We start from the raw sequence: 24736 nt of genomic DNA, 5'->3' as shown, positions 1-24736 counted from the left end.
ATGCAGTGAAGGCTTTCAACGGTCAGACTGACGATGCATCCAAGAAAACCATTATGAAAACAATTCCGAAGTTTATTGTCCTCTGGTGGCTTCCATTGTAAACGTTTGCCAGCCTTAGCTGCTACTGGAGTCAATTAAGGAAGCTGCATTGTATTAATATTTCAGTACTAAAGATTAGAGCATTAGCGCAGTGATCCGTGATGCCAGGCTAGCGACTGGGGTTTATACAGGGGAGAAATAATTGAAACAAAAAGAGAGAGAGGGATCGAGGGACAGAGTGGCGACAAGCTGGTGATTGTGATATGGATGGGGAGATGCTGATACACCGACAAACGGTAGAGGAAAGAGGACGTGTGAGACATGAAGGAGCAAAAGAAGAGAGACATTTTGAGAAAGGATGATAGAGAGAGAGAGAGGGGGAGAGCGAGAGATAGAGAGAAGAAGACAGAGAGAGAGAAAGAGAGAGAGGGAAGAAAGGGGGAGAAAGAGAGAGAGAGAGAGAGAGAGAGAGATAGATAGAGTGAGACCAGAGAGGAAGACAAAGAGAGAGAGATAGAGAAAGAAAGAGAGAGAAGGAGAGAGAGGACAGGGAGAGAGAGAGAGAGAGAGAGAGAGAGAGAGATATGGGGATAAGATGGAGTAATACCAGAAAGGAAAACAGAGAAAGAGAGGGAGAGAGAGAGAGGGGGAAAAAAAAGATAGAATAGAAAGGAGATATTGAAAGAAGGAAAGAGACAGAGATGTGAACTGAATGCTAGAGAAAAGAGTGGTATGGGAATAAAAGAGAGAGAGGCAAAATTAGAAAGAATGAGAAAAATACTTCAACTGAAAATGCAACTGTAAATGGAACAGAAAATGGAACAGAAAATGGATAATGGAAAGACTTTGATTTAGCTTGTAGAAATTTATTGATTTTAGCTTTCATTCATATTGGATATGAAATGGTATTCCCTTTTTCAAGGTTAAAACTAAAAAGATTTGTAAATATAAAATATATTGAGTGATTTTTTTTTTTTACTGTGGCTCATATTTCAAACTGAATCTCAAGAAATCAATCTACTTTAAAAAAGCGAAGGAGAAAATACTAATATATTGAGATCGATTTTCAGGAAATGTATATATAAGTAAGATGGAGTAAAAATAAAAGAAAGCTAGAAAGCAGCTTAGTTGTGTTGAATTGAGCACTCCAGCAAATTCCCAGTGGCATTGCACGACTCGGATCAGATCCATGTATTTAGATTAGGTTTCATTATACTTTTATAGCATGTGATTGGTCGTGCAAGCCGCACAACGCTGTAGACATCAGAAGCTCTTCACTCACTCTCGAGTTGGGTTGTCTAGCGATAAGACGGTAAGTACAAAGCTCTCTCTCTCTTTTCTACGCTGGATATCATCTGCATCACGAGTCATTGACTGTTGCGTGAGTGTGAATAATGTCCTGTCTTTGATAAGCTTGGCAATATAATCTCAAACTTGTTGTAATTGGTCGAGCTGCAAGATATATTGCAATCTGTCACGAGCCATGGGAAATTTCTCTTTGATATGTGTTCGTGTTAGATCTAGCTATAAGTTGTTTATTGGATGTGTTGGGGTGAACACCTGAAGAATATATGACTTGATTACTTTATTTCTGCCAGTTGTGGAAGTGATACAGTTGTTTGTCTTGATAAGTGTCAGCTGATACAGTGAGCAACATTATTTGGTCATTTTGGATCACTTTTCACTTTTCATTTCTGGTAATATTTTATTAGTTGCGAGACAGGTTTAGACTTTGTAATATCAATTTTCTGTCGATGAGCTTTTTTTTCAAAGGAACTTTGGAATCAGATGGTTGGAAATTAGACTCTGTCTTATCTGGAGTGTTAAGATAATGATGCATACAATTTATGCACCTTTACTGCATTAAGAAGTACCCCTTTTCCGGAGATTCATGAACATGAGAGCTTGTTTTCTTACACAGAGATAAGTCCTTTTTCGTAGCTTATAACACGTGATATCTGTATGTGAAGAGTGATATGTCAGGAGATTCTTTATTTCATATTACTCGATCCATAAACCGTTAAAAGTTACTTTGATAAGTCACTAGCAACCCCCTTTCCTTACTAAGACACATGAAATGTTTTCATATCCATTTGTGTAGGACTATTTCATGACAAACTTCTTAATTTGGGTAAATTAATTGGGCAGGTACGTGACTTGCAACATTGCAACATTATTGACCTAAAATAAATTAGCATTAATGCATTCTCTTCGATTGTCAGAACTCATTGAGTTAAGGAGACAAAATCTTTTAAACAATATTTATAATGTCTGGTACCTGCATTAAAACATCCCTCAGTTGATTTATACCTTGAATTATAAATGAAATAACTCTATATGCACTGATCATCAATAATGATATGGAAAAATCCTTGATAGGGTCCATATGGTTTTATTCAGTGCTTGCATTTTTATTGTAATTAACAGGTATGAATATAGTTTTATGACCTTGGTTTACTGATATATTTAGTATTTTATATATTTATTTTAAAAAATTCTCATCGAAAGAGAAAGAACAGTATCATTGATAATTAGACCATCTGCTGTGTTAATAACTATTTAGAATTATTCAATTCACTTACATTTCAGCAGTTTTTGTCTGCAAGCTATTAGGATGGGTTGTTTCATCCTAAGTTCTTGCTGATGCAGTCAAACCTGCTTTATAGTGACCACCTGTATAGAAAGACCACCTGCCAATGAAGACAATATTTGCATTTTCCTTGAAAAAGTTTTTTCATGGAAACATGTACTAAAGAAATCTGTACATAAAGACCACTTTTCTTGTCTCCCTTGAGCGGGCTTTACATGAACATGTATATACAGGTTTCACTGTATACAGTTCTGATTCAGAAGTTAAGACACATATGCATGGATAGAGAAGAGGATGTTCACACTTATTATCTTATGAAGATGTGAACACATTTCTTCAGAACTATCAGTAGTAACAGATCAGAAACTAAGTCAAGATGATAAGTAGATGAATTTAGATTATATCCACTAAGATTTTGTGTAGCATTAATGTATTCTCATGCAGTGTCAGAACTCATTAAGTAAAGAAACATAAACAAATACATAGTATTCATTACGTCAATCACCTGCATTTAAACATTTCTCAATTGATTTACCCCTTGGATTATTAATGAAATATTCTGTATATGCACTGATCATCAATATTGAAAAGATATGCTATGTATAAGAAAACAACTTACTTATTGCGTGTATTCTCTGTTGAGAGCCAGAAGGGCGTTAACATTGTGCAAAAGTGTATGAGGAAATGCCCTTTTGGCTATCAAAAGATCTTGTATCACTAGTTCAAATATTGGTTTCCTGTTGTGCAGAAACGTTTATTAATCCTTGTTCATATGTATTGTGATAAACTGCCTTCAAAGCCTCTGTGACAGACTAAGAACTACTTTACTTGGGTCTTTCTCTCTCTCTCTCCCTCCCTCCCTCCCTCCCTCCCTCCCTCCCTCCCTCCCTCCCTCCCTCTCTCTCTCTCTTTCAGGGCCATTCTTGAGAAGCATTTGCTTTTCTTTTAGTCCATATTCCATACTGTATTTTGTATCATTGCTTGTATGCTTTTATGGATATCGTTAAATTATCAAAAAAAGATATCTTGAATCTTGAACTTTATCTTGAGCTCCATCATTCTGACAGAGGCCTCTAAGCATACTCATTTTATCTGTGTTTTAAGAAATTGACAAGTGTGAAGCAAACCGTGTCATTTTATTTTGTCCATCTTTTTCTGGTTTTCCATGTCATGCAAATAGGGTTGACTTTTGTTTCCTTTTTTTTTCATACGTCCTTGCGTACCCTAGCCTATAATCTAGGCGGAGTGCCGAGCTTTTTTCTTTGCTGCTAGACTAACCCTAAGCAGAACGTCTGATACAGCGAGACTATACGAACCGTGAGTCGCGAAACGGCTCACCGCCTATAATCACTGGTCTAGCTAATCAAAATTCATATATATTCAAAACGGCGGATCTATGAATCATTCAACAGCCCTACCAAATAAGGTACACCTATGTTACGTTCGACCAATTAGATATAAGAAACCGCAACGAAAAAAAATTGCGTTCGTCCATTACTGCTTCAATAACGCTACGAATAGCGGATTCCTGCAGTTCTCTGAATTTTCCATTAGGAATGCCTAGTTTGTTGGCCGCATATGATAAACTTTCTCGCAGAAGATTGTCGTCGCATGAACTACCCGCCATCTTGGATGAAGAAAATGACGTAATGTCACGTGATTTATAATATGCATATGCATAGACTCTTCTCCATACGTGTTTCTGATTGGTTGAGTTCATTTCGTATTCATGAGGTTTTTTCGTACGAAAAACTGCCACGGATTCATGGTCGATAATAAAAAAACAACGACTAAAGCTAAACCAGTGATTATAGGCGGTGAGCCGCTTCGCGGCTCACGGTTCGTAGTCTCGCCGTATCAGACGTTCTGCTTAAGGTTAGTCTAGCAGCAAAGAAAAAAGCTCGGCACTCCGCCTAGATTATAGGCTATGCGTACCCTCGACCTTTGCATGAGCCCCCAAACCAGCATTTGTTGTCTGATTCTGTACAATTTAAATCAGATAATGTTATCATTCATTACTATCTTAATGTTCTTTGGGATAGATTTAATAATACACATTCAAGGTAAAAAGGGATGGTTGTTGTTGTTGGTTAGTGTTTTTTAAGGCAGTCAGTCAGTTTTGACTATTATTTGAGGTGTGATCAACTTGTATATAGAGGCTTTATCACCGCAAGAGTTAATTGAATCAACGTGTGGTGCATGCATTATTAGATTTTACCTGCTTACATGTATGTACATTGTGGTGCTATTATAGTAAAAATATACCGAAGACCAAACACAAAGACAGCAAAGACAGTTGTCAACAGTGTATAAGCACCACTTACCCTGACAATGGGGAGTATATTGTAACTGTCATCTTAATATTCTCTTAAAAGATTTATTCAGGGTTTTTCTCTATATTTTGATCTGTCTCTCTTTTCCTTTTTTTAATACTTTTAAAGTGCTTTTAATAAATTGAAGGCCCTGAAACGGAGTGTAATGTTGATGAAGTAGGTTGTATAGAAAGGGAGATGGGAGGACATTGGCGTGGAAATGAGGGAATTCTTGGTATAGGAATCGTCGAGTAAGTAGGCGCCTCGCTGAATTCTAATCTTTGTCTCTCTTAGTTTATCGGCTTGTGATCTTGAAGGCTTGATGAGATTAGATACCCACAGGGGATCAGGAACACTTCTAAGACTTCCAAACAAACATAATGCACGGTCTCAAACAGTGATATAGTGAGTTCCCTAAGCGGTCTACTTGTAGCCTCCAATCTACTGACTCCTTTCATATACCTGTTCACACTGACAAATAATAATGTTTGAACGTGTCCTACTTGCCCACCTTCAAGTATCATCTCGTGTCTACTCTTAGTGAAAACTTGGCAGTGGGAAATAGCCTTGCGGAGCAGTGACTCTTTTGCACATACCGGTACTGTGATTTTGTGATTTGTTGTAATGGTTGAACATGTTCTACGTGCCCACAATCAAGTATCATCTCATATCTACCCTTGGTGAAAACTAGGCAGTGGGAAAAAGCCTTGCAGAGTAGCAACTAGTCTGCACATTCTGTGATTTGTCGTACAAAGTCATTAAAAGTGTAGCTCAAGAGCTTACAGGCATTTTCTACCCTGCGTGTCTAGGTAAAAATGTAGGGTGCACGAGAGGAAAAAAGGGAGACATATCTTTCCTACTTTGTATTCATGTACAGGCATAGCTGCATAGGCATGAAGCCTTGAACTAACATAGTTCTTTAGGGAAACTATGTTCATGATGGATAGTTGTGCTTCCGAAGATGATGATCATTTTATGATGATACTCCCGTGGTTTAATTCGTCTATTAAAGGTCATCTTTTTTGTTCTCATGTGGTTTGTTGGCCTGATTGTTTAATCATTGCTTTAAAGATCGGGTTCACATGCCGAAGGGCAAGGAGTCTCCTTTGACGGCTTTTATTTATTCTTCCATATGGGGCATACCTTATCCCTTTCAAGTTACATTAACAAAGAATCCTCCAGATTAATGCTTGTTACGTTTGATGTAACACAACAGAGTATTTTTAATAGTTACTCATCCATTTCTATCAATGACATTTCATGGATATACCATTATTTTCTGAGTTAAATTGGAGGCAATACTGCCCCCCCCCCCAAAAAAAAAAAAATAAATAAAATAAAAATAAAATAAATAAATAAATAAATAAAAAAATAAAAAAAAAATAAAAAATAAAAAATAAAAAAAAACTAAAATTATGATGTGAAAAAGACCATTTGATATTTAGCAATTTCATGGTGGAAACTTTTACCAAGTTTATACTAGAAAAGAAGGTTCAGACTTGGCCAAATTTGTAATAAAGAATAGCCTAGACAGGCTTCAATACTTATCAAGATGTTTTTCATATAGTAAGTAAGGGCCTCAGGTGAGCGTATGTAACAAACATGATGATCAACTATTGAGTCTGTTCATTAAGGAAGAAGTGCCGTGGATTAAATTTCAAGGTTTGAAAGAAGGCATTAGATGGGCTTTCAATACCTTACTAAATATTGTATGATTTCATAATATTACTCAGCTCAGAAGAAGTGCCGTAGATTAGATTTCAAGGTTTGAAAGAAGGGGCGTCAGATGGGCTTTCAATAACTTACTATAATAACACTGTAAATATTACTGAGCTTTAAATTCACCTGCTTCAATAACAATTTCTCCCTTGATGTCTGTCACTGAGAACTGAGAATATCTGATTTCCATTTCTATTCACAATGGTAGGTAATTTACATTGTACTGGAATTTTAAAAGATAGGTAAAAAAAGGGAGTTTGTAAGGAATTTTTTTTCTGACGATCTTAATATGAAATTCATGTTGAGTAAAAGACAGGAAATTGCTTGCCAGGTTTGAAGTTTTAGCCATGTATCAAAGAATTGATTTCATCATCTCAGAATGTATTCATCCAGTAAACTCCATCGAATTTCAATCCTTGATTTTTTTGACGAGGTTTGAGTTACCATGGCAGCCATTAATAATTTCTGCTGCATTCTCTCATATTCAGGAAAAAAAAACAGGTTTGGACTTCATCTGAGTGTGATATTCACTCATTTGAGAATCAATAAGTATACCATGCAGAAGGTATCCAGGAAACGGTCTGTTGTGAGGTAATTGTGAGATATTTGGTGAAAATTGTGAAGCTTGTTCTGATACCCGTGACATGACGTTACCAATGTATTGATGAATATATTCTCCTTTTAGTGAATCACATTTACCAGTAAGAGATTGAAATTTTATTCATTCATGTGGTTTTTGTCTAGCCTGCTTAGCAAAAGTGAGACATAGGCGCCGATTTTCCGGTGGCGACGGCGGCTACAACATCAACATCATAAACTTATCCTAAGGTTAAGTATTTGAATTTTTAATATTATTTTTAAAGTATGAGTTCTTATTCAATCAAACTTAAACTATTATATAGGGTTATCAAGTATATCTCAATATTTCATGAAAGTTATCAATCTTGGTACAAATAATAATAAATAATTCTTCTGATGATTCTTAATCAATAATCACTTAAAAATGCTGATTATATTCAGAGGCCGATTTTCCGGTGGCGACGGCGGCGACAACATCAACATCATAAACTTAACCTAAGGTTAAGTATTTGAATTTTTAATATTATTTTTAAAGTATGAGTTCTTATTCAATCAAACTTAAACTATAGGGTTATCAAGTATATCTCAATAATTCATGAAAGTTATCAATCTTGGTACAAACAAATAGTAAATAATTCTTCTGATGATTCTTAATCAATATTCACTTAAAAATGCTGATTATATTCAGAGGATTTCATTTTGGGGGGCCTGCTAATGGGCCAATCTCAAATTTTCATCATATCGAATCGCATAATGCAGGCAAGACCGCCAAGATAGAGCATTTCCCTTGTTTCTTCAAGATGTCAAATGAACTCCCTCCATGAAGATAATAAGGATGGAGAAGGATAGTAATTATTTGCTAGGTACACATTTCCAAAAGAATTTCTCTAATAGACCTTGACAAAACTTGATATGCATGACTAGTGAGATTGTTTTTGATAATTTTCTTTTAAAACCATACAGTTTGTCCAGGAATTCCAATTAAAAAACAAGTATTGCTCCTATTTAAAAAAAAAATATATGGCAATGCTTGTCATCAATGGACATGTTTTATCTATCTTCTGTCCAATCCCTCTCCCTTTTCCACTTCATTACAGCCATATCCATTTCTGTCTCCGTTCTTTCTTCTCTGCACTTGTCGAAATCTCACTATAGCTGGTAATTGTTTTACTTCCCCTTCGGTGGGCAAGAGACCAAGGGAATATATTTATTTAAGTGATACTGTTTCTTTCTCTCACCTTTCTCTCACTGTGGTAGATCTCTCACAATCGAACCCAAGAGTGCATAGCGTACTGTGCATGCTTTTGTTAGCTTCAACCTGTCAATTCAATTCAATTTAATTTTTATTTACCAATAAAAACATAATAATTACATAATGAATACAAACAAATAATACATTGGAAGAACACCTAAGAAAGAAAAGCGTATTAGGAGGGACCCTGTACAAATAAAAAGAAAGAAATGATTCAACATAAACCTTGTATTCACTATGCAGATAGACATAACCTAGCTTAACTTGGATGTTATAAAGCTGCCATAAGAACTGAAAGAAACATATTGAAGTTCTGTGGATAATATGACACATACTGCAGTTGTATTATTTTGTGTAGTTTTACATTTTTTGCAAATTATTGGAAAATGTTATATTAATTTTTTTTAAGTATCTAACCATTTGAATACTGACTTGAATCTGGTATGTTTCATTCTTCATATTAAACGAATTCATAAAATCTATAGGCTTTATAGGTTTAACAGTCATTTTAGAAGAGGGAGTGGTCATTAATGATGTTGCTTTCACTTTGGGGGTATTTTCTTTGTGATTTTTAAAGTGTTCTCCACCTGTGCACAAATGAATTCAATGTTTTTAGAATGTGCTAAAGATTAGCTTTGTAATCATAATTTCACATGTGATGTATTTTAATTTAATTCACTCTGTATAATTATTTAAAAAAAAGCTACATCAAGGAAATCAAATCAAATCACTATCATCTTGAAGATATCTTGGCAAATTATGACTGTTATACCTTTATATGTATATTCGCACCTCACTACTATAATCACATTTCAAATGGACTTCTAGTAGGGCAATCAATAACACCAATCCATAAACCTACATCATTCTTTGTGAGTAGCTTTGATTCTGATTGTCAAATCTTGTCCTCCATCATCGGCATTTTAGACAGCCGAATGTGTTAATCTGTTTTTCTGCTTGGCTTCCGAATTCCTTCATAAGCACTTCAGACTTGCCCCCTTCCCTCCCTCCCAACGTCATGCTAAAAATCAGGGGCCAGTTTCTCAAAATCGTCGTAAGTCTAGGTTCGTGGACATCCCATAGAAACGTGTGTTAATTCTACAACACATGTTTCAGTGGGATGTCTAAAAAGTCAGACTTATGACGGTTTTGAGAAACGGCCCCCGGATGTCTAGCTGAGAGTTTAACCATGCATCAACAGGCAACCCAGTCATGCTTCAAATACATAAATCGAGAATGACATTTTATGCAATTGGAGGTGAGAAACATGAAGTTCTCTACCAAAACACCCACCGTGTGAGGTGAGCGTAGATGTGTGAAGTAATAATGGAGAAGAGGGGGGGGGGGGACTGGAAATGTGGGGGGAAAGGTTGCATGGCCCCTAGGTGTTCCTGTACATTGTATTACAACAGCTGCATGTATGTTGATCTTTCATTTTGCAATTTCAACTAGCTGGGGGGATCTTAGAGTTCTGCTATAGATAGAATGCATGCAGTCATGGTAAAAATGTATTTAAATCCTGGAGAAATACAGAAGTTTAGATACTGGGTTTAATTCTAACACAGTCCCCTTTTCTCTCTCTCTCTCTCTCTCTCTCTTATTCTCTCAGCCTCTCTTTCTCCTACTCTCTCTCATTCTCCATCTTTCTCTCATTCTCTCTCTCTCTCTCTCTCTTTCTCTGTCTATCTTTCTCTGTGATTTTAATTAGTAAATGTTCTGAATATAGGAACATTAATGCAAAGATCGATTTAAAAAAAGATATGATCAAGTGAAGAAAAAAATTAGAGGAATTATATTGCAAATTTAACTCTTAAATTTCATTAGGGTGTGCTATACTATGTTCCACCTCTTCTTTTCTTCAGAAAGTTCTTTATCATTATTTACTTACATGTACCTTTAAATACACACCATTTCGTATGCTCACTATCTGAAAAGTGACTCGTTTAAATGTTCTCATATTGTTAATATGGTTAGATAGGGCTATTGCCTCACTTCCATAACTTTTCAACACAGTCTGTGGCATCTTGGCACCATCTAGGTGCCATTTTGTAACATTTCTAATTTCGCTATGTTGTTGCAATACAAGTCATAACATAACCATCTATGGCATGATAGAAACTTAAATTACAAAAGAAAGAAATCCAACGCAGGTATGCGTATTTTAGCAAAGTTTTGCATGCACGAAAATGTTCAATTGCTCAAAATGCTCTACAATCAAGTTTTGGCATTTTCCAGGCCATTTTAAGCAATTGACACGTTGTTCAACCTAGAAAGTTATTCACCTTGATGTCTAGGTGTGCAGAGTTTGATGGCTTTTTATCGTAGCATTGTAAATCAGTAATGTTTTAGAACATCAAGAAAGGACATTTTCAAAATCTCTAACGGAAGAAAATTTATGAAATGTTTAAAGATATGTTTCACTTCATTTGTATTCCATACTTGCTACATTTTTTCCCTCCAATTTATTGTCTTGTGAGTGCATTCTCAGCATCCGTTACTTTGTTCTGTGACATATCACATTCTGTTTGTTCTCCCTTTTACACCAAACTACTTGCAATGTGTGTCATATTCTGAAATGGATGCCATTACAATACTTTACCTTTTATCCTAGAACAACAGTGAGTGCATCAAAATGGGTTGAATTACTTCAGCACACTTCAAGTTAAGTGCTACACAGATAAAATGTCGCCTCGAGGACACAAGTGTATGGTCTGCTGATAACAAAAAAAATCTTATATTTTCCTAAGAGCCGTCTCCATCAAATTTGTTTCACAGTTTGTATTTGATTTAAGGTGTTTTTTTTCTTTAATTTTGTAACTGCTATGCTTCAGGCTACAGTTATCTTTGAATCCTTGTTATTTTTCCCCATCAGTTACTTTTTTGATCAATGTATTGTAGATTTGTTTGTTATTTCTGTCCCCGGATAGAGAGAGAAACAGGCTATGTTTCATGGATTTTTCAACTTTTGTATCGCTATACAGAAAAACAAAATTGTGTTTCATTAACTTTGGATGGTACCAAAAACTAAAAAACATCTATAGTGTTAGAAGATCATAACTTGTGGGTATAAATACTGACGGTAAAGTGAAACTCTTTTTTTGTGGAAGAAAAGAAAAGGGTATTTGAAGTAATTGTGGCTATTTACTAGAAGTACAAAAGAGGCAGCTTTTGCATTCATCATTTAAGCTTTCCAACAAACATGTTATTTGAAATAAAGCATTGTAATGTTAACTTTATGATTTTGTTTTAAATACACCATTATCTCTTATAGTATCACTATGATGTAGCCCTAATCATATCTGTAATTACCACTGTATCACTGATCAGGGAGGTGGCCTTCTGCACTGATGTGCTTCAATAAATGATTTTAATTAGTCACCATTCATGTTTGCGACGACGCAATAGTGACTTAAAACTGTAATATTTTGGTGTATGCCCCCATTCACATCAGCAGTTATACAAACTTTCCTTTTATCATTGACTGACTTCCACCTTGCATTGTGGTTACCCAGCATGCAATGCACATTTTGACCGAGAGTTACACCCTCAAACTCAGCAGGCCTGGCTTCATCAGCTCAAGTTTGCCAAATAACTTGCTATTTTAACTATCCTGATTGCAAATTAACCAGTTAAATTTCGTCTTCATCAGCCCGCAGTTGCAATTAGCGGGATATTTGGTCGAGAAAATATCCCAAGAAATCTTGGTCTTGTTTCCAAAATATTCCGCTGAAATAGCGGGCTAATTTACGCCTGTCCGAGCTAGTTTGTGAGCGTATCGGTGAAGACGCAATTTTGAGCTTCGGGATAATATCCTGCGTCTGAAAAAAGCAGGTTATTTGGCATACTCGAGCTGATGAAGACATGCCTAATGCTATGCTTCACTCCTCAAGACGTAAATGCTACAGCTTTTGGGGCAGGTTCTATTAATATCTACCAGACAGTAGTAGTAATATCATATTTTTTCAAGGCCCCAGCAGGGTTAAAAAATCAGCAAAATAGCTCAGAACGAAATAGTGGATTGTATGTTGGTACCCTGCTCATACATGCCACTTTCAATTTTTTTATTTTGGGTATGTTTAAAAAAAGCAGAAACATTTTAGAGTTATTTACAGAGAAGAGGCAAATATGAACAGGGCTTTTAGTGGTCATAAGCATTAAGGGAAAGGGCCGCTGTGGCTATTGAGAGTTTTATTACATCAAGTAGTTCTTTGTTCAGTCTTTCGCTTGTTCTGTTTAAAGAAGCTCTAGAAGTCAAATACCGATGGAACAGAATTGCTCGCAGACTTCAGTGTTTTAACTTGCAGCATTCAATTCAATAGGTAATTAATACCACGTGTACAGAGCTCAGTTTAAATAATGAAAGTGTGAGCCTCAGTTAAACTGAAATACTACTTTCTACTTGAGACCACTCACACGAGACGTGTCATATATGTTTACCCGCCGCTAAGCGAAGTGGCAGTGGCGATTTCGCCGTGCCCACTTTCATCGTCGGTTACTTGATGGTCTGTCTGAACGTTACTTTGGGTGAGAACGTAAAGCCACAATGAATTATGCTCTTAAACCCTAAATTGCTCGTAAGATTCCATCACTTGTGATTTGTGGTGTAATATTTTACCAGGAATGGAATGAAAGTGACAGGTTAAATGCTCTCCCAAACCGTGACTACAATAAATCTGTGTCTGCAAGCTTTATATATATATATATATATATATATATATATATGTTATGAATTCTGATTAAGATATAATGCTGAAAGCTTGACTGTTAATGAAATTAAAAGTGAATTCAGAAAGTTAACTGTTCAAATACATGTAGAGGAAGTTAAGACCCTATTATATATGGGTCCTTGTTTCATAGAACTTGTTATCAATAACAACTGACACAAATCTATGACAAATTTGCTTATAGCCAGTCAAATGCAAGAATTTTAGTCGCTTATCATCATATATTTTTATTGATAACAAGGTTTATGAAACAGGGCCTTTGTTAAGAAATCATCTTCCCACATATTTATTACTTTTGAGTCTATTTAGCAAAACATAAGTGATTTTTCTATTTTACCAAACTTATATGCATCATGATCTTTATGGACATGAAGTTGTGTATTCATATCAGGAGTACATTTCAACACTTCCTGAACTCTCAATTTCATATGCAATCATGCGATGCATCAGTCTTTTCCAGCTTTATGTTATGCTGTTTTTTATTGGAATGCGTTTATTTCAATTCAAACCCATCATACTTCACCTCACATGAGCAGAGAATCCAATAATGTTCTTTAATGGATGCTAACATAGTTGAGATTGGTGCTCAAAGTGGACCCACTCTGGCTGATGGATCAATCCTTTTACCATTACACAATAGGCCTGTTCACACGTAACAATTAATCGCGATGCAAAGATCTAAAAAAAAAATTGCGACCGTTCACACGTGTCAATTTAGTGCGAATTGGATCGCGGTGCAAAGATTGAATTTTTTGTTAGCGACCATTCACACACGGAGAATTCTTGCTTGCATTCGCGAATCTCGACAATGTATGCGTTTAATAAATCAATTTTTTATTCTCAATACCTTTCACACACACCACACAGAGCCCTGCAAACTATGGTGATTATTCTGAAAAATCACATGACTTACTGCGAATTGGATCGCGAAGATTAGTGAAATTATTCTGTCCACACACGCAAAAAAATCAACAATTTTTGGATTGCGATGCAAATATCGTTTTTTAAATCTCACTTTTTTTCTGTAGGTGTGAACGCCCCTACTGACATTGGAAGCCAGATATTGGATAAATGGCAGCTGGTGAATTGAAGTCTGTAATGGCACTTTTGCTCATTTCCGAGAGTGGAATATATAGAACATCAGAAGAAAAGAACATCAATAAGCACTCTCCAACTTCATCCCTATCATAACTTAACTGTTTGAGTGATCTAGCATCCTAGCATCACTCAAAAGTTTGGATCTAGTGATAGATAATGTAAATGTATTTTTTTAAAGATATACATAGGAAGGCTTGTCTTTCTTCTTAAGTTCTAATGAATAGAACATCAGAAAACACTCTCCAACTTCATCACATCATATCTTATTTGTTTGATTGATCTATAGCATCACTCAAAAAGTTTGGATCTAGTGATAGAAAATGTAAATGTATTTTTTTTTAAATATACATAGGAAGACTTGTCTTTCTTCTTTAAGTTCTAATGGAATCACAGTTTGTGAGGTAAAATATCAAAAAATGCTTCTATCAAGATAATAAAAAATGCACTGTGATTAAATATTGGTCTGGAAACAAATAAATGTGAGATATTTAAAAACTTACTGACACTGTCCAATATACAAATTTATATATAATTCATTTGCTTTTAGTTTTAATCCCTTCCAAAAATCTTGTTTATTTTCCTTGTTTCTACAATTCTCCATAATTCAAGATTTTAACCGAGACTGATTGGATAAATTGTTAAATCCTAGTATTATTAGATATCTTACTTCTAAGACTATGATAGTGGTAAGAAAATAAGTCAGAGAGCATAAACCTGGTGATCTGGAAGTGTTTTCATATCTAATTTAGATCAGTATGGTTTATCTAACTATGATGAAAGCATTGATGGTTTCTCATAGGAGAAGAGTCAGTGTATTTTTATATGAAATAAATTTATCTTGGCTCTTAAGCTTGAAGTTTCATTTAGTTTGATATTCTTGTGGAAAAACAATCAATTATTTTTGTCTTTCGAATTTCAAATTTATCTTTTTCTTGATAGAATTTCTTTTCTGTCCATTTGCAGATGGTGTAATAACAATTTTTCATATGTCGATTGGAGAGGAACTTGTATTTTTTTTCTTGAATCTGATTGATTTCTTTTCTCCTATTTGCAGGTGGTGTAGTCAATTTTCTTTTCATATGCCAAACAGGAAAACAGGAAGGAATTGGAAGGTTTTTTTTCATATTCCTAAATCTGTCCAAAAAAAATTCTCTAATTTTCACATCTTCTTTGACTTTGTAAATCAACTGATATTTTTAGACTGACATAAAACTACTGTGTGAGTAAAAAAAAAGTTTACACCTAAATCAAATCAATAAAATCATCTATGAACATTATATCACTATACATCATATGAAAGAGTGTTTTATCCCAAATCATTTGGTATCATTTTTGTGTGGTATGTGTTCACGCTTGGATGAGCAGGAGGCATTGTTTGCAAGAGTGCAAAAATCGACTTGCGCCAAAGTAATGCCTACTGTATGTATTATGTTGGGATTAGCTGAGTGAGAGAATGAATTGAATGTATCAAATGAAATGCATTGCATATGCTTTTTGCAAAAGCAGGAGCAAAGTCACACAAACACACACACATGCGCACACGCACACGCACAAATGTTTGTTGATATTTCATATTCGATATTTAATATGTGTGACATGTTTAATTCTGTTAGGGATGTTATTTGGATCTGCAAAGACCGAATTAATACCCAAATCCCAATTGTTTTATTCGAACATCACATAAGCAACTTTGGCGCAAGTCAATTTTGCACTCTCGTAAACAATGCCTCCTGTTCATTCAAGCGTGAACACATACGGCACAAAATGATACTAAATGATTCGGGATAAAACACTCTTTTATAAGATGTATAATAATTTACTGGTCATAAATGATTTTTATAATAATCAGCAATTTCTAGGTGTAAACTTTATTTTGACTCACACTGTAGATGTAGCGAAATAATAATAATAATAATGATGAGAAGAAGAAGAAGAAGAAGAAAGGAGAAGAGGAGGAAGAAGAAGAAGAAGAATAAGGAAGACACAAGAAACAAGAAAGAGGAAAATAGAAGAAGAATGATGATACAGAAATAATTCATTTTTAAAGTGAAAAGTCCACTGGAAAGCAAAAAAAGAAAGTACATATAATGTACTTTTCCCCTGAATCCCCAATACTCATACTTATTTTACTTTGCCTTGTAAACAATTTATTAGGTTAATGGTTGAAGATCTTATCCAGGCATGGGATCACAAGCTGTATGCTGTTTTTTTTTCTTGCACTAAGCGACATCGTTTTAAGAGTGCCATTTGTGATGAACTTCAGGGAATGGCATTTCCTAGAGGTAGTGTGCATGCGTTTATTACCCAAAGGTATAGAAAGGGAAGATCTGTCTTGTAAAGGATTTACCAGGCATGTAGTTTTTCACCGCACTGTCTTAATTCTGGCTTGAAACCCGAGACATCCCTGTGGATTGTATACATGTAACACTGCACATTACAGAGCTCTTTCTGTTTTCCATATACACCGAGTTTCTCTCAACTCTCTCGACCTGTCGGTGAATACTGATAGTGTCCCTGTGGATGAAGTCTCTCTGTCCTGATAGATACATGTATGCAAATGGCCAGTCTTTATGGCTCCAGTGCAGTTTTATACCTGCCCCCACCACCATCTTGTCCTTGAGGCTTCAATAGCTTTTGAATAGAGCCTTCCAGCGACAACTAAAGACCGGGGGGAAGTAAATTCCGGCAATGTTTTTATTTTTTTTTATTTTTTTATTTTTTTTTACTGGCACTATGTATATATACACCTCACCTGCACACCTGGACATCCCCATGTCGCAACACACATGCACTCGCACACATCTGCAAGAATCTTCAGCAGTGAAGGAGGCAGATTATTTTGAAGAAGAAGAAGGTTTGTCAGTTTTGTCTTGTATGTGGTTTTACAATCAGATTCAATAGTTTAAAGCGGGACTGCACTACTTGTAGCTACTTGTGCCCTCTATATAGAGCAAACAATGCCTAATTGGTGACCGTTGTTCCCCCATGATCCTCTTTTTCTTATAGTAATTGGGAGCTGATTTGATGAGGTAACCACCTGTCATGTGACCTTGCAGGTTGGTCTAATCCCTCCTGTACACTAGTACATATGGGCTTTAAGTAACAGAACAAAGTTTTAATATCATCCTTGTGTTGCATAACTTTATTTGCCAATAATCTTAATAGTGATTGTGATTATAGTGTAAGGGCATGCAGAACAGCTTTTTCAAAAAACTTTTCTTCTTCTTAGTTACCTTTTAATACCCCCTTCACATACACAGATATTTCTTACAAGTCCTTACGGATCGCCAACTCGTAGTCAATCGCAAGCATCCGTAAACAACTCGCTGGTATCCGTAAATAACTCGTCACAACTCGCAACAACTCGTAGACACTCTTTAAGGATCCGTGAAAGGAGAGGCAAACTTTTTGATATGTCAAAAATCTTCTTACGATCGTCCACGGATTGATTTGTCCGTAAATAGCTCGTAAATAGCTCGTAACAATCCGTAACCATCCGTAAACCGCTCGCAAGAACACGTTACCATCCCAAACTGCTCGTAAGAATCCGTAAATGACTCTTAAGAGATTTTTGTAATGATTCGTTACGGTTAGTTTACGATTTTTTTACGGATTATTTACGGATTATTACGAGTGCTTACATGTTGTTTACGATTTTATTCGGGTCATTTTACGGTGGCTTTACGGATTGTTACGGGATATTTTACGAGTACTTTACAAATAGATACATATACTTTACGTATGCTTACGAACTATTTACGATTTGGGGAAAGGTGTAAAAGCTGCAAATTCGAACACTTCATTTTCAGTTTTTATTTGTTTGGCTAATATTCGTAAGGACTCGTAAATACTCGGAACTTACTCGGAACTATTCGTAACAACACGTAAACAGGTCGTAACTAACACGCTAGTTGCTCGTAGTTATCCATGACAACTCGTAACAAATCGTGGACTGTTGCCGTAAATATATCGTAATAACTCGTTATGAAACTTAAACCGGTCGTAAAAGTGGCCAAATCCTAAGGATCCGTGAAAGATCTGTGAATTTGTGCGATCCATAAGGACTCGTAAGAAAAATCCATGTATGTGAAGGGGGTATAACATATAATTTCTCCAGATTTCACGTGATCCGAATTTTGAGATGTTATATTTTATGAAAATGATTTTGAAGATGGAAAGTGTAAAATCACTGAAATAAAGTTTTCAACTGGGAAAAGTGATCATTCAAGGGGGTCCTTCATCATCTACATCAAGTGTAATACAGGGGAAGACAGTGGATGTATACTTTCTATAGTGTGTTCCCTTTTGTGAGTCTGTACAAAGTTAAAGTCTGAATGTGATCATATCATGTGTTCGGGTTTCATGGTGTTTATGAACCTATAGGCAATGGGGGTGATTCATGACTTTCATTGACCGCAATGCATCAACCACCCCATGTGGCTGCAGCTCACTTCTTGTTTTTATCCTCTTCTCATTCTTTTTTTCTCGTTTTCGGGGATCGCATTCCATGCAAGGGCAGCGTAACATACCTTTCTGTTCGCGGGAGCTCTTTTTAGATTTAGTGATGTGGAAGTGTGACACTTTCTAAAGCTACTTCCCCATATACATACACAGTGCGTCCCAGAAAAAACGAAACCGAGACTCTTCATGCATGGCTGATTGTCAACGAAACGGAGTTAAGTCTTTTGTCAAATCTGCTTTTTGCTACGGCAGGCACCCAGTGAAAACGAATTCGTTTGTTAAAATTATGAAAATGTTAGGGCTACTTTAAACAAACAGAACTTTGTTATTCCTGGCTCATTTTTCTTGATTGAGGTATCATATGAAAGAGCAGAAAATGAACTTTCTAGAAATATGAATTTTTCTTTGAAATTCAATTACCGCCTGCTAAATTACTTTTTGGTTTCCTTCCTTCAAATTGCTTTTAATCACTCATGCATGATATATGCATCATATGAGTCACATCAACTGAAAGAGGAGACTCTAAGCTTTCCAAATATGTATCATTCATTAATTATGGTTGTGATTAAGTTATGATAAAACATCAATACTTCTCGGTTTTGTTTTTTCTGGGACGCACTGTATATATATATATATATAGAGAGAGAGAGAGAGAGAGAGAGAGAGAGAGAGAGAGAGAGAGAGGGGGGGGGGGGGGGGAGAGAGAGGGGGGGGGGGAGATTTTTGATTTTTGATGACTTTCATAGAATGCAATTCATCAACCATCCCATGTGACTTGATTTTACCCTCTTCTCATTCTTAATTTTTGTTTGCTTGGATCACATTCCATACAAGGGCAGTGTAAAATACACTTGTTCTGTTCACGGGCACTCTTTTTGGAATGGGTGATGTGACAGTGTGATTTTTTTAGAGCAGTTTTGATTGAATTCATTATTTGTAACCAGAACCAGTAACTCCTTGCCAGAACTCTGTTGACACTTTTTAGAGCTAATTGCTCACTACTCCCATACATCCGTCCGTTGAGAGAGAGGGAGAGAGAGAGAGAGAGACAGACAGACAGCCAGAGCAAGAGAGAGAGAGAGAGAGAGAGAGAGAGAGAGAGGGGATAATTTTGTTGTTGCAGCTGATACAAGACTATAACATCAAGCCATCAAGGTGGCTTAGGATGCTTTATTTCATGATTATATGTTTCAAATTAACAATTTAAAAAATGATTTTTAACTTTAAATCCAAAATTCATATTAAGCATTTCATCTTAATGTAAGAGATGTGAAATATATGAATTCTAATTCATAAGCATTTGTTAGCCCTTATGCACTCTTCTCAATTCACTGACAAACTGATTATCACAATTTTATAACTTACAATCTTTTTTTTTTTTCTTCTTTTTTTCCTTCATACTTTAAGTTATTACTGAATTTTTAATTCAACTGTTTTTAATGCATTTTGATATGATACAATGTGAGCAATGTAATTTAACTTATTACTGAATTTTTAAATCTACTGTTTTTAATGCATTTTTATATGATACATTGTAAGCCAATTATTGTTAGTCTTTGGACTTTTTATTTGGTATATTTGTAATAAAACCGAAATTGAATTGAATTGAATCGAATTGAATTGAAAACTGTCAATGGAAACGTTGATGAAAAAATTATTTCAAGATAAGCTTCAATGAGAGGTTCTAAGTGAAATGGGGCATGAGAACCATGGTCAATTTTTTTGGTCATAGTCTATAATTTTGTTTATCTCCCCTGTCGTTTGATGTGTGCCCCAATTTGCGCTCTACCAGCAGCAGATGTGCCATCTAATGCATCCCTCATTGTTATGTTCTTGATCATGCTTTCAATTAGGTTCTCCAGTTCTGCCAATCCACCTCCATCGTCAAGCGTCATCATCGTTGACGATCAGATCAGCATTCAACGCATCTATCCGTCACCCCGCGAGACCGTGGCACCCCATCTTCATCCCCACAGCAGCAGCATCAGCAGGAGTAGGAGTAGGAGGAGCGGCAACAAGGAGAAGAGCATCTCCTCTGCAAGACAAACACCTGAGAAGTCGATTTCTGCACGCAACAACTCCGTCTCACATCCGACATCCAACAATGGCTAAGGACGGGAACAAGGATTCTAATAGCATCAAGTACCTCGGGTATGTTTCATGTTGTTTGACTTTTATCTGTTGTTCCCTCGACCTTTCTACTCTTCCTATATGTCTATACGCGTAACTATTACTGTGCCCACATCTCTCTCTCTCTTATTTTTTTTCTCTCTCTCTCTCTCCTTCTTTTCTCACTCTCTCTCTCTCTCTCCTTCTTTCTCTATCTTTCTTTCTATCTCTCTCTCACTCTTTCTTTTTCCCTCTCTCTCTTAATTCGCTCTTTCTCCCCATCTTCTTCCCTATCCATCTCTCTCTTTTTCTCTCTCTCTCTCTCTCTCTTGCCCCCATCTCTTTCTCTCACTTTCTCCTTTTTTTTTATATCTCTTTCTCTTCCCTTTTCTCCCTCCTTTTATATCTTGTCTATTTCTGTTTTTATCACCCTCCTCCTCTATCTCCCTCTCCCCATTTGTCAATGATTGTTACTATTGTGTGTGTATCAGGCATCAAACCTAGCTGTCACTGTCTCCGTATCTCTCTCTCTCTCTCTCTCTCTCTCTCTCTCTCTCTCTCACTCTCTCTCTCTCTCTCTCTTCTCTCTCTCTCTCTCTCTCTCTATTTCTCTCTCTCTCTTGTGCTCTTCGGCATCAAGGAAAAGCATACATTTAACAGAAAATATCTTTTCCAGAGTCTAGTGGCTTTACAAGATCCTTATTGTTGTCTCAAACAGACATACATCTCATAATATTTTGTTACAACGCATCAATTTGTTTTTCGATCGGAGATGAGGCCATTTTGTTTATCCAGCCCAGTTTTCAGCCTCTGATAACAGTTTCCAATTGACTGAGGAAAGTAATCTGATACTCTGACCCACAATTGCTGAATTTACATACAAATTTAGTTGTGTCTTCCTTTAATTTCTTCAGGCACTTGGTGAGTGCTGTATTAAGAATGAGCCAACGAACGCTCTGCATGTTATAAGCCCATCAGTACTTGTTGAGTAGGATCATGTTACCCTTGCCCAAAAGCTATGAATTAGATTTGATTCTTGATAGCCTAGTTATGACCGGGGCACAGTGCACTCTCACTTGTAGTAGCAGCCTCTCATTATACTATTGGTCGACAGGTGTGTTTTCAAATAAGTGGCCAGAAGTGAAAAGGGGATGAGAAGTTTTACTTCTGAATCGCTGTAATATGCTTTTCAATCCTCTTGACCTAAGAACAAGCCTTATGCCTATTTACTTTCTCGTGTTTTTGAAATTTATTATATATGATGCAATCATTTGTTTGAATACCGGGTATCAACAAATAAAGTGTGCAATCTGTATCACTAGAATAATTTTATTAATTGAATTAAATGTCACTTGTAGAATGCTAATCGCTCAGATGGAATATGTTTTAAGTATTGAAAGAGCTTGAGAGTGATCGATCCGAGTTAGCACAAGCTTATACAGTCAAACCTGCTTTAGTGACCACCTGTCTACAAAGACCACATTTTTTGTTTTCCCATGAAAAAGGGTTTCTCATTGAAACATGTACTATAGGCACCTGTACTTAACACCTGCCTATAAAGACCATTTTTGATCAGAAATGTGACCATTGTGACTTGAAAGAGGAAATCCCAAACCATGTAGATGAATATAAAACTATTCTCTCTGATTGACTATAAAACTTTACTCTTTGATTGACTAGTAATATCAAATCAAAATTGGAGTTGAGGTTGGTAGATTTCCTAAAAATGAGAGCTCCATAGATCATGGCATTGCTTATCAACATAAGCTTTTTAAATTTTAATTGAGAGGGTCTTAAAAGTATCTTTAGTGAAAGAATATTTCATTTAAAAGTAACTTTAAAATAATCTAGGCTTTTATGTGGTTGTTGTATCTTGTTAAATGATGTCATCGAACGCATTAGAACGCAGTCAGGCTCCAACTTCGTACAATTTTATTGCACTTTACTCTCTCAGCATCACATGAGTAGTGAATCTTTCATGAGTGCTGCTTTGCAGGAACGTGGATGATGGGTACGTGGATGATGGGTATGTGGTTGATTATTAGGTACTTTATTCATCCCAATGCTACGACTGGCTGAGTAGAGGAAGAGGAAGAGGAGAAGTGCTCTTCCCTCGTTCCTCTGACCACCGAGCAAGCTTTGATGAATGGGTTGGAACACGCTTTGGTGACACCTGAAATGGTCTCATGTTAATGAGACCGCATGAAATGGAGTCTTGTGCTGCATCTCTCCTCCGCTTCCTAGGGTTTATTAGCTTCCCCAGCTCTCTCTTTTCCTCTTGTATAATGTACCTGGACGGAAAGGAAAAAAGGCCGCAGGAATGGAAACACTTGGTCAAAATGGAGAAGGAAATTGAGTGAGGGGTGTAGATATTCTCTTACTTGCACAGAATTTGAGCATGTACTGTTCATATACCTTGATACAGTGTTATATGATTTACCGGTAGGTAAATTGATGCAGTACATCTTGATAAGGCTACAGGTATGGTGAGATTAGGAATGTGAGAGACTTAAGATTGTTGTAGATAATCATTGTTTTTGTTCTGGGTTTTTAGCAAATAGGTGAATACATCAACCATTGCCTTCAATCCCATACCTGGAGGATTTGATGAGGGATGTATAGCCTTCAAATTTGATAAATTAGAATGCACAATTTGGGGACATCTACTTTACAGCTATTTTATACAAATTATAATAATCACTCCATTAGTATACTGGCAGTGGAATAGGCTCATAAATTCCTTTGAAGGGCGTGGTTTTAATGCTCATATCTATAATGTTACATTAGTGACCACCCCCCCCCCCTATCACACATGCACATACACAAAATATTCTTTTCTCTATTGAATTTTTGTCTCCACTCTGTCTGCCCCTCAGTCTCTTTCATTTGCTATTATGCTGATGAACATAATGAGACTATTATGAGGTCTACTTAGATGTAATTGGAACCATCGGGCGAATGATGAAGCCTAATGCATCCATTTCATAAGAGTATCATTTAAGGATATAATAGATTGCCTTGTATACTAATGTATGCATCTAACCATCTACACCGTAGAGCGCTCATGATCGAGTGAATTAAAGAGGATTTGAATTTAGCATTCATAGAGTCATTGTAAACAGCACTTAAAATAAGAATTTGATTGAATGTGGTATACTTCACTCAGTGAAATTACGGTACAGATGATACTTTAAGATAAGGCCGCGTTCTGCATGGTCATGTGATTGCATTATATGAAAGAAACAGGATGGAATTGATCAGAAAAAGATGATCATCTAGCATATGAGTATTGGTGTGTACTGCAAGGTTCTGGAATCATCAAAATGATAAGAAATTTGACCCAGTCTTGGTAAAAGTACCAAGCGCTGTACACATAAAGATGAATGAAAGACTGCACAAACATGTGGCATAAAAATATGGTCCACATTTTAAAGCTGTTACATTTCATATTTAGAATATGAAGGCATTTGAAGAGATATGCTTTTCAGACAAATTTGTTTCTGATGTTCTTCCAGACACACTTGTATATGCTTTTTCATCTCTCCCCAGAACTCAACTCTCTCAAATAGACTGGTTTTCTAGCATATTCAAATTGTATGCATACATTTGAAATAAAGGTTGTTCTTGACAACCTGAAAGCTTTCCTGAGGCTTGCCCAACATAGCAACAAGTAATGTATGCAGACTGGATTCTGCGTATTGTAGATCATTCATTAATAACGGGTTAATGTGATAACTTGTCACTATATACTGTAAACGCTGTTAATTTTGGGATGATTAATTTTTCGTGCTAAACATCTTCGCTGGTTCTTAAATTTGCGTGGCCCGCTATTCAGCCCGTTCAAAACACGCAT

The 24736-nt window shown here is 36.1% G+C and overlaps 1 long non-coding RNA gene across 1 annotated transcript; it reads left to right on the top strand.

Annotated features, from left to right (window-relative positions):
• The first annotated feature begins 739 nt into the window (after window positions 1-739).
• On the top strand, window positions 740-20903 carry LOC115919509. The gene is made up of 2 exons (XR_004061885.1): window positions 740-1351; window positions 20628-20903. It is a non-coding gene; the product is annotated as an uncharacterized LOC115919509 (long non-coding RNA).
• The last annotated feature ends 3833 nt before the right edge of the window (window positions 20904-24736 follow it).

This window comes from Strongylocentrotus purpuratus, unplaced genomic scaffold (genome assembly GCF_000002235.5).
Source record: "Strongylocentrotus purpuratus isolate Spur 01 unplaced genomic scaffold, Spur_5.0 spur5_scaffold_6, whole genome shotgun sequence".
Taxonomy (NCBI): Eukaryota; Metazoa; Echinodermata; class Echinoidea; order Camarodonta; family Strongylocentrotidae; genus Strongylocentrotus; species Strongylocentrotus purpuratus.
Note: the sequence above shows the minus strand (reverse complement) of the source record. Positions and strands in the feature narration are given on the sequence as shown.